Source organism: Pristiophorus japonicus, chromosome 23 (assembly GCF_044704955.1).
Source record: "Pristiophorus japonicus isolate sPriJap1 chromosome 23, sPriJap1.hap1, whole genome shotgun sequence".
Classification (NCBI taxonomy): Eukaryota; Metazoa; Chordata; class Chondrichthyes; family Pristiophoridae; genus Pristiophorus; species Pristiophorus japonicus.
Window position 1 is genome coordinate 20,998,684 of NC_091999.1, and position 15,403 is coordinate 21,014,086.

The 15,403-nt window shown below is 43.5% G+C and overlaps 1 non-coding gene across 1 annotated transcript; it reads right to left on the bottom strand.

Moving 5' to 3' along the window:
- Positions 1-1,853: 1,853 nt before the first annotated feature.
- Positions 1,854-1,935, bottom strand: trnaa-agc (transfer RNA alanine (anticodon AGC)). Its single transcript has one exon. It is a non-coding gene; the product is annotated as a tRNA-Ala (tRNA).
- Between the last annotated feature and the right edge of the window lie 13,468 nt (positions 1,936-15,403).

The following is a 15,403-nucleotide window of genomic DNA, read 5'->3' on the forward strand; positions in this document are numbered from 1 at the left end:
CTGAGTGAGAAAAAGCCTCAAACACACACATATACACAGATATATTTGTGTGCTCTATAAAGAGAGAGAGGGAAATAGTGAGAGAAAGACAGTGATAAATACAATGACAAGGAGAGAGACAGATAGAGAGAGAGAGAGAAAGATAGAGAAAGAGACAGAGATATGAACAGAAAATGATGGAAACACTCAGCAGGTTAGAGACAGGAACTAACAGAGACAGGCAAAGAGAGACAGACAGTCAGAGACATAGACAGACTGAGATGATGGGAAAGCGAGAGACAGTCAGACAGAGAGACTGAGAGAATCCCATTGGAACAGAACTGGACACCGTGAGGAGGACACAGACACATTGAGAGACAGAGATAAACAGCGAAACAGGGAGAGACAGACAGTGAGATAGAGACAAAGAGAGACAGAAAGTTGAGACTGAGAGGGAGAGGCAGACTGAGTAAGAAAAAAGACTCAAACACATATATATATACAGTGATGTGTGTATGTGTGACCTATTAAGAGAGAGAGGGTAAGAGTGAGAGAAAGACAATGATACAGTCAGTGACAAGGAGAAAAACAGACAGAGAGAGAGAGATAGAGACTAAAACAGAAAATGATGGAAATACTTCTCAGGTTACAGGAAGGGACTAACAGAGACAGGCAAAGACATGGACAGACCGAAATGATGGGAAAGAGAGAGCCAGTCAGACAAATAATCTGAGAGAATCCCATTGGAACAGACGTGGGCACCGTGAGAAAGAGACAGATTGAGAGTCAGAGACAAACAGAGAAACAGGGACAGACAGAGTGAGTCAGACTGAGAGATACAAAGATTTAAACATACAAAAACATACACAGCTCTCAGAAGAGAAAGAGAGGCAGAGACCGAGCGACACAGATACATTTCACAATTTCATTTCATTATCGGTTCAGAGTGTCACATAGTTACATAAAATTGCTGAGTCAACCGATGGAAATCCGGTATCACTGATTAGAATTTGAGGAAATCCGTGTTAAATTAAAGAAATACCAGGAGTGGGGTACGAACCCACGCGGAAAAATACCCATTGAATTTTAAGTCCAAAGCCTTAACCACTCAGATTTCCTAGTCCGGTGAGACCCTGCATTCTGTCTCTGTGAGCATCTGGGCTTCAACCCCAACCCCACATACAAACACATGCACATCGGCTTCCAGTGAGCATTTACGAACATTTTTAGTGATATTGACACGGGGGCAACTCTCCTATTTTTTTTCGAGTAATGCCATGGGACCTTTCATATCCACCCATGGGTGCAGACGGAGTTTAATTTAACATTTCATCCGAAAGTCAACAGCTTCAACATTGCAAAATTCCCCAAATGCTGCACTTGAGTGTTAGCCAAGATGATATGCTCACGTCTCAGGAGTGCGACTTGAACACACAAACACCTAATTCAGGCGGGAATGCTGCTACTGAACCAAAGCCGATACAAAAGTTCACAACCGTATTATTTTCCCCAAGTTTTTTTTATAAGTTCCAGGACATACCAAATTCATGGTGATGATTTCCACAGACAGTTGCACATACATCGAGATATATATAGAGATAGATAGACACAAAGACACACAAACAAATAACCAAAAATATACACGCACCAACGGACATGCACAGATGCCTTAGACATCTCGAGGGATAGACAAGCTGAATCACTGTCGTAACTTTGACTGATTTTTGCGATTTTTTAAACGGATGTATCGTAAATATTGCTGATTAATAAACATGAGAAAAAAATGTCAGTGTTGAAAGGTGTGGGACGTTATTCCATCGATCTCAGGATCAGTTTGGCAGAGACCTGGTGAAATTGAATGAAAAACGCTGAGAAATAGTCGGCAGGATTCGAACCTACGCTGGAAAACCCCAATGGATTGCTAGTCCATCGCCTTAATAACTCGGCCACGACTATTGTGTTGCTGCCTTTTGTAAACGTTACTCAGAAAAAACTCAGTCATCCATCTCTGTGCAGCAGACGGCCAAAGATTCCTGAAAAGGTCTCCATCTGCTCAAACTCTGTAAGAGGCCATCTCCTTTACCTGTATTTTTACAGCTCGATATTGCTCTGCAACTTTTTAATATGAATCTCTTCCAAGAAACAAAAGTAAAATTCTACATTTTGAAACAACTGCCTCCCCGTCAGGGAATTGAACCCCGGTCTCTCGCGGAACAGGCGGGATATACCCACTAAACGAACGAGGAACTAATGGGTACCAGATCTGTCAGAGCAGGAATCGAGCTGTGAACAGAACTGGACACCATGAGAAGTCGACAGATTGAGAGACGGAGACAAACCGACAAACAGGGAGAGACAGACAGCGAGATAGAGACAACGATAGACAGAAAGTGTGAGACTGAGAAAGAGAGGCAGACTGAGTGAGAAAAAGACTCAAACACAAACATATACAGACATGTGTGTGTGTGATCTATTAAGAGAGAAAGGGAAAGAGTGAGAAAAAGAAAATGATAAAGACAGTGACAAGGAGAGAGACAGGTAGAGATAGAGAGATAGAGACTAAAACAGAAAATGATGGAAATACTTTTCAGGTTAGAGACAGGCAAAGAGATGGACAGACCGAAATGATGGGAAAGAGAGAGCCAGTCAGACAAAGAGTCTAAGAGAATCCCTTTGGAACAGAAGTGGACACCGTGAGGAAGAGACAGATTGAGAGACAGAGATAAGCAGAGAAACAGGGACAGACAGAGTGAGTCAGACTGAGAGAGACAAAGGCTCAAACATACAAACACATACACAGCTCTCTGAAGAGAGAGAGAGGCAGAGACCGAGCGACACAGATACATTTCACAATTTCATTTCGTTATCAGCTCAGAGTGTCACATACCTACAGAAAATTGCAGATTCAACAGATGAAAATCCGGGATCACTGATCAGAATGGGAGGAAATCCGTGTTAAATTAAAGGATAGAATAAAAGGAAAAGGAAGTGGGGTAGCATTGCTGGTTAAAGAGGAGATTAATGGAATAGTTAGGAAGGACATTAGCTTGGATGATGTGGAATCTATATGGGTAGAGCTGCAGACCACCAAAGGGCAAAAAACGTGAATGGGAGTTGTGTACAGACCTCCAAACAGTAGTTGTGATGTTGGGGAGGGCATCAAACAGGAAATTAGGGGTGCATGCAATAAAGGTGCAGCAGTTAGAATGGGTGACTTTAATATGCACATAGATTGGGCTAACCAAACTGGAAGCAATACGGTGAAGGAGGATTTCCTGGAGTGCATAAGGGATGGTTTTCTAGACCAATATGTCGAGGAACCAACTAGGAGGGAGGCCATCTTAGACTGGGTGTTGTGCAATGAGAGAGGATGAATTAGCAATCTCGTTGTGCGAGGCCCCTTGGGGAAGAGTGACCATAATATGGTGGAATTTTGCATTAGGATGGAGTATAAAACAGTTAATTCAGAGATCATGGTCCAGAAGTTAAAGAAGGGTATCTTTGAAGGTATGAGGCGTGAATTGGCTAGGATAGATTGGCGAATGATACTTAAGGGGATGACTGTGGATTGGCAATGGCAGACATTAAGAGACCACATGGATGAACTACAACAATTGTACATTCCTGTCTGGCATAAAAATAAAAAATGGAAGGTGGCTCAACCGTGGCTATCAATCAGGGATAGACAGGCTGAATCACTGTCGTAACTTTAATTGATTGTTGCGTATTTCTCTCCGTATGTATCGTGAATATTGCAGATTAATAAAAATGAGAAAAAATGTCAGTGTTGAAAGGTGTGGGACGTTATTCCATCGATCCCAGTATCAGTTTTGCAGAGACCGGGTTCAATTGTGAAATGGAATGTGAAATGCTGAGATCTGTAGTTAGCAGAATTTGAAGCTGCGCCAGAAAAGCCAATGGATTTCGAGTCCAGCGCCTTAACCACTCGGCCACGACTACTGCATCTGGGCCTTCGAAAACGTTACTCAGAAAAAACTCAGTCATCCATCTCTATGCAGCAGACGGCCAAAGAATCCTGAAAAAGTCTCCGTTTGCTAAAAGTCTGGAAGACGCAATCTCCTCTACCATTATTTTTACTGTTCTATCTTGCTCTGGAACTTTTTAACATGAATCTCTACCAAGAAACAGAAGTAAAATTCTACGTTTTGAAAAAACTGCCACGCGGTCAGGAATTGAACCCCAGTATCCCACGTAATAGGCAAGGATACGCACCACTATACTAACGATGAATTGAGGCTGATTAGCTCTGTCCGAGCAGGAATCGAGCTGTGAACAGAACTGGACACCATGAGAAGTCGACAGACACATTGAGAGACAGAGACACACCGACAAACAGTGAGAGACAGAAAGCGAGATAGAGACAACGAGAGACACAAAGTGTGAGACTGAGAAGGAGAGGCAGACTGAGTGAGAAAAAGACTCAAACGCATACATATACAGAGATGTGTGTGTGTAATCTATTAAAAGAGAGAGGGAAAGAGTGAGAGAAAGACAATGATAAAGACAGTGACAAAGAGAGAGACAGATAGAGACAAAAACAGAAAACGATGGAAATACTTATCAGGTTAGAGACAGGGACTAACAGAGACAGGCAAAGACATGGACAGTCCGAAATGATGGGAAAGGGACAGCGGGTCAGACAAAGAGAATTCCACTTTGAACCGAAGTGGACACCGTGAGAAAGAGACAATTTGAGAGACAGAGACAAACAGAGAAACTGGGACAGTCAGAGTGAGACCAAGACTCAAACATCGAAACACATTCACAGCTCTCGAAAGAGAGAGAGAGGCAGAGACCGAGCGACACAGATACATTTCACAATTTAATTTCATTATCGGCTCAGAGTGTCACATCGTTACAAACAATTGCAGATTCAACAGATATCACTGATCAGAATGGGAGGAAATCCGTGTTAAATTAAAGAGACAGCAGGAGTGGAATACGAACTCACGCGGGAAAAACCCATTGAATTTTAAAGCAAATGTCTTAACCACTCGGCCATCCTGGTACTGTCAGCATCTGGATTCTGTCTATGTGTGCATGTGAGAACCTGGGCTTCAACCCCAAACCCACATACACACACACACACAGAGGCTTTCAGTGAGCATTTACGAACATTTTTCGTCACACTGACACGGGGGCAACTCTTCTATTCTTTTTCGAGTAATGCTCTAGGACCTTTCACATCCACCCGAGGGTGCAGACGGAGCTTCAATTTTACATTTCATCCAAAAGTCAACAGCTTCAACAATGCAAAATTCCCTAAGTGGTGCACTTGAGTGTTAGCCAAGATTATATGCTCAAGTTTCAAACGTGAGGCTTGAACACACAAACTCCTGATTCAGTCGCGAATGCTGTCACTGAACCAAAGCCAATACAAAAGTTCACCACCGTATTATTTTCCCCAAGTCTTTTTTGTAAGTACCAGGACATACCAAATTCATGGCGATGATTTCCACAGACAGTTGCACATACACAGAGATGTATATACAGATAGACAGACAGAGACACACACACATATATAACCAAACAATTACACGCACCAACGGACATGCACAGATGCCTTAGACATTTCGAGGGATAGACAGGCTGAATCACTGTCGTAACTTTGACTGATTTTTGCGTTTTTCTATCCGTATGTATCGTGAATATTGCAGATTAATATAAATGAGAAAAAATGTCAGCGTTGAAAGGTGTGGGACGTTCTTCCATCTATCTCAGGATCAGTTTTGACGAGATCTCGTTAAATTGTGAAATGGAATGAAAAATGCTGAGAATCGTAGTGGGTAGGATTCGAACCAGGGCAGTGAAAATCCAAGCGGTTTCAAATCCATCATCGTAATCATTCGACCACGGATAGTGCTTCTCTGCTCTCTTAAAAGTTTCTCAGAAAAAACTCAGTCATCCATCTCTATGCAGCAGACGGCCAGAGAATCCTGAAAAAGTCTCCGTTTGCTGAAAATCTGGAAGAGGCAATCTCCTCTACCTGTATTTTTACTGTTCTATTTTGCTATGGAACGTTTTAACATGAATCTCTACCAAGAAACAGAAGTAAAATTCAACATTTTGAAAAAACTGCCTCACCGCGTGAGGCGAGGATGCGTAATACTCTACTAACGAGGAACTGACGAATATCAGTTTTGTCAGAGCAGGAATCAAGCTATGAACAGAACTGGACACCATGAGAAGTCGACAGATACATTGAATGACATAGAAACATAGAAACATAGAAAATAGGTGCAGGAGTAGGTTATTAGGCCTTTCGAGCTGCACCGCCATTCAATGAGTTCATGGGTGAACATGCAATTTAATTACCCCATTCCTGCTTTCTTGCCATTCCCCTTGATCCCCCATCTAACTCCTTTTTGAATACATTTAGTAAATTGGCCTCAACAACTTTCTGTGGTCGAGAATTCCACAGGTTCACCACTCTGAGTGAAGAAGTTTCTCCTCATCTCTGTCGAAAGTGGCTTGCCCCTTATCCTGAGACTGTGACCCCTGGTTCTGGACTTCCCCAACATTGGGAACATTCTTCCTGCATCTAACCTGTCTAAACCCGTCAGAATTTTAAACGTTTCTATGAGATCCCCTTTCATTCTTCTGAACTCCAGTGAATACCAGCCCAGTTGATCCAGTCTTTCTTGATATGTCAGTCCCTCCATCGCGGGAATCAGTCTGGTGAACATTCGCTGTACTCCCTCAATAGCAAGAATGTACTTCCTCAAGTTAGGAGACCAAAACTGTACACAATACTCCAGGTGTGGCCTCACCAAGGCCCTGTACAACTGTAGCAACACCTCCCTACCCCTGTACTCAAATCCCCTCGCTATGAAGACCAACATGCCATTTGCTTTCTTAACTGCCCGCTGTACCTGCATGCCAACCTTCAATGACTGATGTACCATGACACCCAGGTCTCGTTGCACCTCCCCTTTTCCTAATCTGTCACAATTCAGATAATAGTCTGTCTCTCTGTTTTTACCACCAAGGGGATCACCTCACATTTATCCACATTATAATTAATCTGCCATGCATTTGCCCACTCACCTAACCTATCCAAGTCACTCTGCAGCCTCATAGCATCCTCCTCGCTGCTCACACTGCCACCCAACTTAGTGTCATCCGCAAATTTGGAGATACTACATTTAATCCCCTTGTCCAAATCATTCATGTACAATGTGAACAGCTGGGGCCCCAGCACAGAACCTTGCGGTACCCCACTAGTCACTGCCTGCCATTCTGAAAAGTATCCATTTACTCCTACTCTTGCATTCCTGTCTGACAACCAGTTCTCAATCTATGTCAGCACACTACCCCCAATCCCATGTGCTTTAACTTTGCACATTAATCTCTTGTGTGGTACCTTGTCGAAAGCCTTCTGAAAGTCCAAATATACCACATCAACTGGTTCTCCCTTGTCCACTCTACTGGAAACATCCTCAAAAATTCCAGAAGATTTGTCAAGCAAGCTTTCCCTTTCACAAATCCATGCTGACTTGAAACTATCATGTCACCTCTTTCGAAATGCGCTGCTATGACATCCTTAATAATTGATTCCATCATTTTACCCACTACTGATCTCAGGCTGACCGGTCAAAATTACCTGTTTTCTCTCTCCCTCCTTTTTTAAAAAGTGGGGTTACATTGGCTACCCTTCAGTCGATAGGAACTGATCCAGAGTCTATGGAATGTTGGAAAATGACTGTCCATGGTTCCGCTATGACAGAGTCAAACCGACAAACAGAGAGAGACAGATGGCGAGATAGAGACAACGAGAGACAGAAAGTGTGAAACTGAGGAGGAGAGGCAGACTGAGTGAGAAAAAGACTCAAACATATACATATACAGAGATGTGCGTGTGTGATCTATTAAGAGAGAGAGGGAAAGAGTGAGAGAAAGAGAATGATAAAGACAGATCGTAAGAGAGAGATAGAGACAAAACCAGAAAATGATGGAAATACTTATCAGGTTAGAGACAGGGACTAACAGAGACAAGCAAAGAAAGACAAACAGACAGAGACAGAGACAGATAGAGAGAGACGATGGGAAAGAGAGTGACAGTCAGACAGAGAGGGATGATGGGAAAGAGCGAGCCAAATAGACAGGGAGAATGCGAGAATCCCATTGGAGCAGACCTTTGTCACCGTGAGAAAGAAAGAGACAGATTGACAGACAGAGACAAACAAAGAAACCTAGAAACTTAGAAAATAGGTGCAGGAGTTGGGCATTCGGGCCTTCGAGTCTGCACCACCATTCAATAAGATCATGACTAATCATTCACCTCAGTATCCTTTTGCTGCTTTCTCTCCATACCTCTTGGTGCCTTTAGCCATAATGTCCATATCTAATTCCCTCTTGAATATATCCAATGAACTGGCATCAACAACTCTCTGCGGTAGGGAATTCCACAGGTTAACAACTCTCAGAGTGAAGAAGTTTCTCCTCATCTCGGTCCTAAATGGCCTGCCCCTTATCCTTAGACTGTGTCCCCGAGTTCTGGACTTCCCCAACATGGGAACAGTATGCTGCATCTAACCTGTCAAGTCCCGTCAGAATTTTTTATGTTTCTATGAGATCCCCTCTCATCCTTCCAACTCCAGTGACTACAGGCCCAGTCGATCCAGTCTCTCCTCATATGTTAGTCCTTCCATCCCGGGAATCAGTTTGGTGAACCTTCGCTGCACTTCCTCAATAGCAAGAAAGTCCTTTCTCAGATTACGAGACCAAAACTGAACACAATACTCCAGGTGAGGTCTCACAAAGGCCCTGTATAACTGCAGTAAGACCTCCGTGCTCCTATACTCAAATCCCCTAGCTATGAAGGCCAACATACCATTTGCCTTCTTCACCGCCTGCTGTAACTGCATGCCAACTTTCAATGACTGATGTACCATGACACGCAGCTCCCGTTGCACCTCCCCTTTTCCTAATCTGCCGCCATACAGATAATATTCTGCCTTCGTGTTTTTGCCACCAAAAATGATAGCCTCACATTTATCCACATTACACTGCATCTGCCATGCATTTGCCCTCTCACCTAACCTGTCCATGTCATCCTGTAGCCTCTTAGCATCCTCCTCATAGTTCACGCCGCCACCCCTGTTAGTATCATCTGCAAACTTGAAGATATTACACTCAATTCCTTCATCTAAATCATTAATGTATATTGTAAATAGCTGGTGTCCCAGCACTGAGCCCTGCGGCACCCCACTAGTCACTGCCTGCTTTTCTGAAAATGAACCGTTTATCCCGATTCTCTGCTTCATGTCTGCCAACCGGTTCTCTATCCTCGTCAGTACATTACCCCCAATACCATGTGCTTTAATTTTGCACACCAATACATGTGTGGGACCTTGTTGAAAGCCTTTTGAAAGTCCAAATACACCACATCCACTGGTTCCCCTTGTCCACTATACTAGTTACATCCTCGATAAATTCCAGAAGATTAGTCAAGCTTGATTTCCCTTTCATAATTTTCTTGCCGCTTGGACCGATCCTGTCACTGCTTTCCAAATGCACTGCTATTTCATCTTTATTAATTGATTCCTACATTTTCCCCACTACTGATGTAAGGCTAACCAGTCTATAATTCTCCGTTTTCTATGTCCCCTCTTTTTTAAAAGGTGTTGTTACATTAGCTACCCTCCAGTTCATACAAACTGATCTAGAGTCGATAGACTTTTGGAAAATGATCACCAATGCATCCGCTATTTCTAGGGCCACTTCCTTAAGTACTATCAGGCCCCGGGGATTTATCAGCCTTCAATCCCTTCAATTTCCCAAACACAATTACCTGACTCATAAGGATTTCATTCAGTTCCTCCTTCTCGCTACATCCTCGGTGCCCTAGTATTTCTGGAGGGTTATGCGTGTCTTCCTTCGTGAAGACAGAACCAAAGTAATTGTTCAACTGGTCTACCATTTCTTTGTTCCCCATTATAAATTCACCTGAATCTGACTGCAAGGGACCTACGTTTGTCTTCTCTAATCTTTTTGTCTTCACATATCTATGGAACTTTATTATGTTCCCAGCAAGCTTCCTCTCATAATCTATTTCTCCCCTCCTAATTAAACCCTTTGTCCTACTCTGCTGAATTCTAAATGTCTCCCAGTCCTCAAGTTGCGGCTTTTTATGGCCAATTTATATGCCTCTTCCTTGGATTTAACACTATCCTTAATTTCCCTTGTTAGCTCCGGTTGAGCCACCTTCCCCGTTTTATTTTTACTTCAGACACGGAAATACAATTGTTGAAGCTCATCCATGTGATCTTTAAATGTTTGCCATGGCCTATCCACCGTCAACCCTTTAAGTACCATTCGCCAGTCTATTCTAGCCAATTCACGTCTCATACCATCGAAGTTAAATTTTTCTAAGTTCAGGACCCTAGTCTCTGAATTAACTGTGTCACTCGCCACCTTAATAAAGATTTCGACCATATTATGGTATCAGTCTTCCCCAAGGGGCCTCGCACAACAAGATTGCTAATTAGTCCTTTCTCATTACACATCAGCCAGTCTAGGATGGCCAGCCATCCAGATGGTCCCTCGACATATTGGTCGAGAAAACCATCCCTAATACGCTCGAGGAAATCCTCCTCCACCGTATTGTTTTCTGCATGGTTAGCCCAATCTACATGTAGAGTAAAGTCGCCCTTGAATAGCTGCTGTATCTTTATGGCACGCATCCCTAATTTCTTGTTTGATGCTGTCCCCAACCTCACTACTACTGTTTGCTGATCTGCACGCAACTCCTCTTGCGTTTTCTTCCCTTTGGTATTTCGCAGTTCCACCCATACATGTTCCACATCATCCAAGCTAATGTCGTTCCTTATTATTGGCTTAATTTCCTCTTCAACCAGCAACGCTACCCCACCACCTTTTCATTTCTGTCTATGCTTCCTGAATGTTGAGTTCCCAGCTTTGGTCACCCTGGAGCCATGTCTTCGTGATGCCAATAATATCATATTCATTAATTGTGCAGTTAATTCGTCCACTTTATTACGAATACTCCTCGCAATGAGGCACAGAGCCTTCAGGCTTGTTATTTTAACACACTTTGACCCTTTAGAATTTTGCTGCAAAGTGGCCCTATTTGATTTTTGCCGTGGGTTTCTCTGCCCTCCACCTTTACTTTTATTCTTTCGCTTCTGCGCCCATTCCACTTCCCTCTGTCTCCCGTCGTCCTGCCATATTACTTTTAACCCTCCCCAACAACACGAGCAAACACTCCCCCTTGGACATTGGTTCTGATCCAGGTGCAGACCGTCCGATTTAGTACTGATCCCACCTCCCCCAGAACGGGTTCCAAAGTGCCAGGAACTTGAATCCCTCCCATCTGCACCACACTTCAAGCAACGTATTCATCTGAGCTATCCTGCGATTCCTGCTCCGACGAGCAGGTGGCACTGGTAGCAATCCTGACTTTGCGACCTTCGAGGTCCTACTTTTTAATTTAACTCCGAGCTCCATGAATTCAGCTTGTTGGTCCTCAGACAGAGTGAGTCAGAGAGTGACAGAGACTCAAACACATAAAGATATACAGAGCTCTCGAAAGACAGAGAGTGAGAGGCAGAGATACACAATATCATTTCTTTGTCAGTTGAGAGTGTGACAGAGTTTCAGATTCAACAGAAGGCATTCGGGTATCACTGAGCAGGATTGGAGAAAATTGGTGTTAAATTCAAGTGTTACCAGAAGAGGGGTTCGAACGCACGCGGGTATAAGCCCATTAGATCCTAAATGCAACGACTTATACACTCGGCCATTCTGGACTTGGGAACCTTCACATTCTGTCTCTGTGCAAATCTGGGCTTGAGCTCCACCCTCACAGACACACGCATACACACAGGTTTTCAGTGAGCATTTCCAGTAATATTGACACGGAGGCAACTCATATTCTTTTTCGAACAATGCTCTGGGTACATTCACATTCACCCGAGAGAGCAGACGGAGCTTCCATTTTACATTTCATCCGAAAGTCAACAGCTTCAACAATACAAAATTCCCCAAATACTGCACTTGAGTGTCAGCCAAGATTATATGCTCAAGTCTCAGGAGTGGGACTTGAAGTCGAAAATGCTGCCGCTGATCCAAAGTCGATATCAAATGGCACAACCGTATTATTTTCCCCAAGTCTTTTTTTAAAAGCTCCAGGGCATACCAGATTCATGGTGATGATATCTACAGACAGTTGCACAAACACAGTGACATACTATACAGATAGACAGACACAGAGACACACACAAACATAACCAAAAATATACACGCACCAACGGACATGCACAGAGTGCCTTAGACATATAGAGGGATAGACAGGCTGAATCACTGTCGCTAATTCGGCTGATTTTTGCGTTTTTCTCTCCCCATGTATCGTGAATATTGCAGATTAATGAAAATTAGAAACAAATATCAGTGTTGAAAGGTGTGGGACGTTATTCCATCCATCTCAGGATCAGTTTTGCAGGGATCTGGTTAAATTGTGAAATGGAATGAAAAATCCTGCGATCCGTAGTCGGCAGGATTCAAACCTGCGCGGGAAAACAGCAATGGGTTTCTAGTCCATTGCCCTAACCACTCGGCCACGACTACTGGATTGCTGTCGAATTAAATGTTACTCAGATAATACTCAATCATCCCTCTCTCTGCTTCAGAACGCCACAGAGTCCTGAAAAAGTAACCATTTCCTAAAAATGTGGAAGAGCCAATCTCCTCATGCTGTATTTTTACTCTTCTATGTTGCTCTGGAACTTTTAATATGAATCTATACTGAATAACAGAAGTACAATTCTACGTTCCGAAAATGCTTCCTCCCGCGTGACAGGCGGGGATACTCACGACTATACTTAAGAGGTACTGACGGGTGTCGATTTTCAGACAGCAGGAATCGAGCTGTGAAAAGAACTGGACACCATGAGAAAGAGACAGACTCATTGAGAGACAGACACAAACAGAGAAACAGGGAGAGACAGACAGCGAGCGAGAGAAATAGAGAGAGAGCAAATGTGAGACTGAGAGGGATAGGCAGACTGAGTGAGACAATGTCTCAAACACACACATACACAGAGATGTGTGTGTGTGTGCTCCATAAAGAGAGGGAGGCAAATAGTGATGGAAAGCCAGAGACAAAGAGAGAGCGACAAAGAGAGAGCGAGATAGAGATAGAGATATAGATAGAGATAGAGATCGAGATAGAGATAGAGATAGAGCGAGAGATAGAGCGAGAGATAGAGATAGAGATAGAGAGATAGAGATAGAGGCAGAGATAGAGAGATAGAGAGAGATAGAGAGATAGAGATAGAGATAGAGAGAGAGAGAGAGAGACAGAGAGAGAGAGAGAGAGAGAGAGAGACAGACAGAGACAGAGAGAGAGACAGAGAGAGAGAGAGAGACAGAGAGAGAGACAGAGAGAGAGAGAGAGCGACAGACAGAGAGAGAGAGAGACAGAGAGAGAGAGAGAGAGACAGAGAGAGAGAGAGAGAGACAGACAGAGAGAGAGAGAGACAGACAGAGAGAGAGAGAGACAGAGAGAGAGAGAGAGACAGACAGAGAGAGAGAGAGACAGAGAGAGAGACAGAGAGAGAGACAGAGAGAGAGACAGAGAGAGAGAGAGAGAAAAACATAAAATGATGGAAATACTCAACAGGTTCGAGACAGGGTCAAGCAGAGACAGGTAAAGAGAGACAGACAGGCAGAGACATAGACAGACAGTGATGATGGGAAAGCGAGAGACAGCGAGACAGAGAGACTGAGAGAATCCCATTGTAATTTAACTGGACACTGTGAGAAAGACACGGGCAGATTGAGAGACAGAGAGAAACAGAGAAACAGAGAGAGACGGAGTGAGTCAGAAAGAGGCAGAGTGAGGGAGACAAGGACTCTAACACGGAAACACATGCACAGATCTCTAAAGAGACAGAGGTAGAGAGTGAGGCAGAGACTGAAAGACACAGATACATTTCTTTATCGGTTCAGAATGTCATCGAGTTACAGTAAAATGCAGATTCAACAGATTCTTACTACAGTTGCACAGGGCCTTGGTGAGGCCTCATTGGAAGTTTTGGTCTCCTAATCTGAGGAAGGACGTTCTTGCTATTGAGGGAGTGCAGCGAAGGTTCACCAGACTGAATCCCGGGATGGCTGGACTGTCATATGAGGAGAGACTGGATCAACTGGGTTTTTATACATTGGAGTTTAGAAGGATGAGAGGGGATTTCATAGAAACATAAAGATTCTGTCGGGACGGGACAGGTTAGATGCAGGTAGCTTGTTCCCGATGTTGATGAAGTCCAGAACCAGGGGACACAGCCTTAGGACAGCCATGTCTCCGTGGTGCCAATTATATCATATTCGTTAATTGCTGCCTGTGCAGTTAATTCGTCCACCTTATTAAGAATACTCCTCGCATTGAGGCACAGAGCCTTAAGGCTTTTCTTTTTAACACACTTTGTTCCTCTGACTTTAGCTGTAATGTGGCCCTTTTTGAAAGGAATGACAAGGGTGTATGTGGTTACCGGAGGATGTGAGGAGAAACAAACATAATACGAGGGGAAGAGTACATCCGTGATGGACCAGTATGAGATCAAAACGAATGGAAATATAAGGGGAATATCTTTATCCATGTGCCGGAGAGGGGAAGCCTAACTATAGGCCCTCACCCTGTGGGAGATGGGAGCAAGGATAGCTGCGGGTTTGAAAATACTACGGAAGGATGTGTCTTTGGAATAAACTCTGCCCGAACCGAACCCACACATTACAACTATCAAGTGTGAGGAGAATATGGTGTGGTAACTAGCTTGTGAACTTATGTTACTCCAAGACTGTCGGTGGCAGTGGGAAGAGCACGCATGACATGCCAGGAAGAAAATGACATGAAATATAAGCGGTGAGATTAAGCAAGATATTGATGTTTACATGGAAGAGCAAGAACAATCAATTCCCCTGTTACTTGAAGATTTAACTGAGCTCAAGAAATAACGTTAAAATATATTAAAAACTGAAGGATAAAGCAAAAGAACTGGACTAAAGGATGACCTGAAAAACCCGCCTTGGTGCTTGAGATTCTATGTCCCTGGATAACGATCCTTTCACATATCCTAGTGGCAGTAAGATAGTAATAGCTTTGAGTTGGTTGGTGATGTTATGTAACAAGTGCAAAGACAGGCGAGGCTTACCCGAGCAAAGTTACAAGATAGGGATTAGAATTATATCCCATGTGTTAGTCCTGGTGCAGCTGATAGTGGTGTTGATGCTCCTGGGAGACTGTGCACGCAGATACAAGAGACGCAGAAAGAAAAGGTTGGCCAAGGCCCGTAACCAAGAACACAGAAAACCTTTGCTAGATCCAAAGAGGGTTAATCAAACAAAAAGACGGCATGAATACCTGATGTGAGTCGTGAGTGTCACA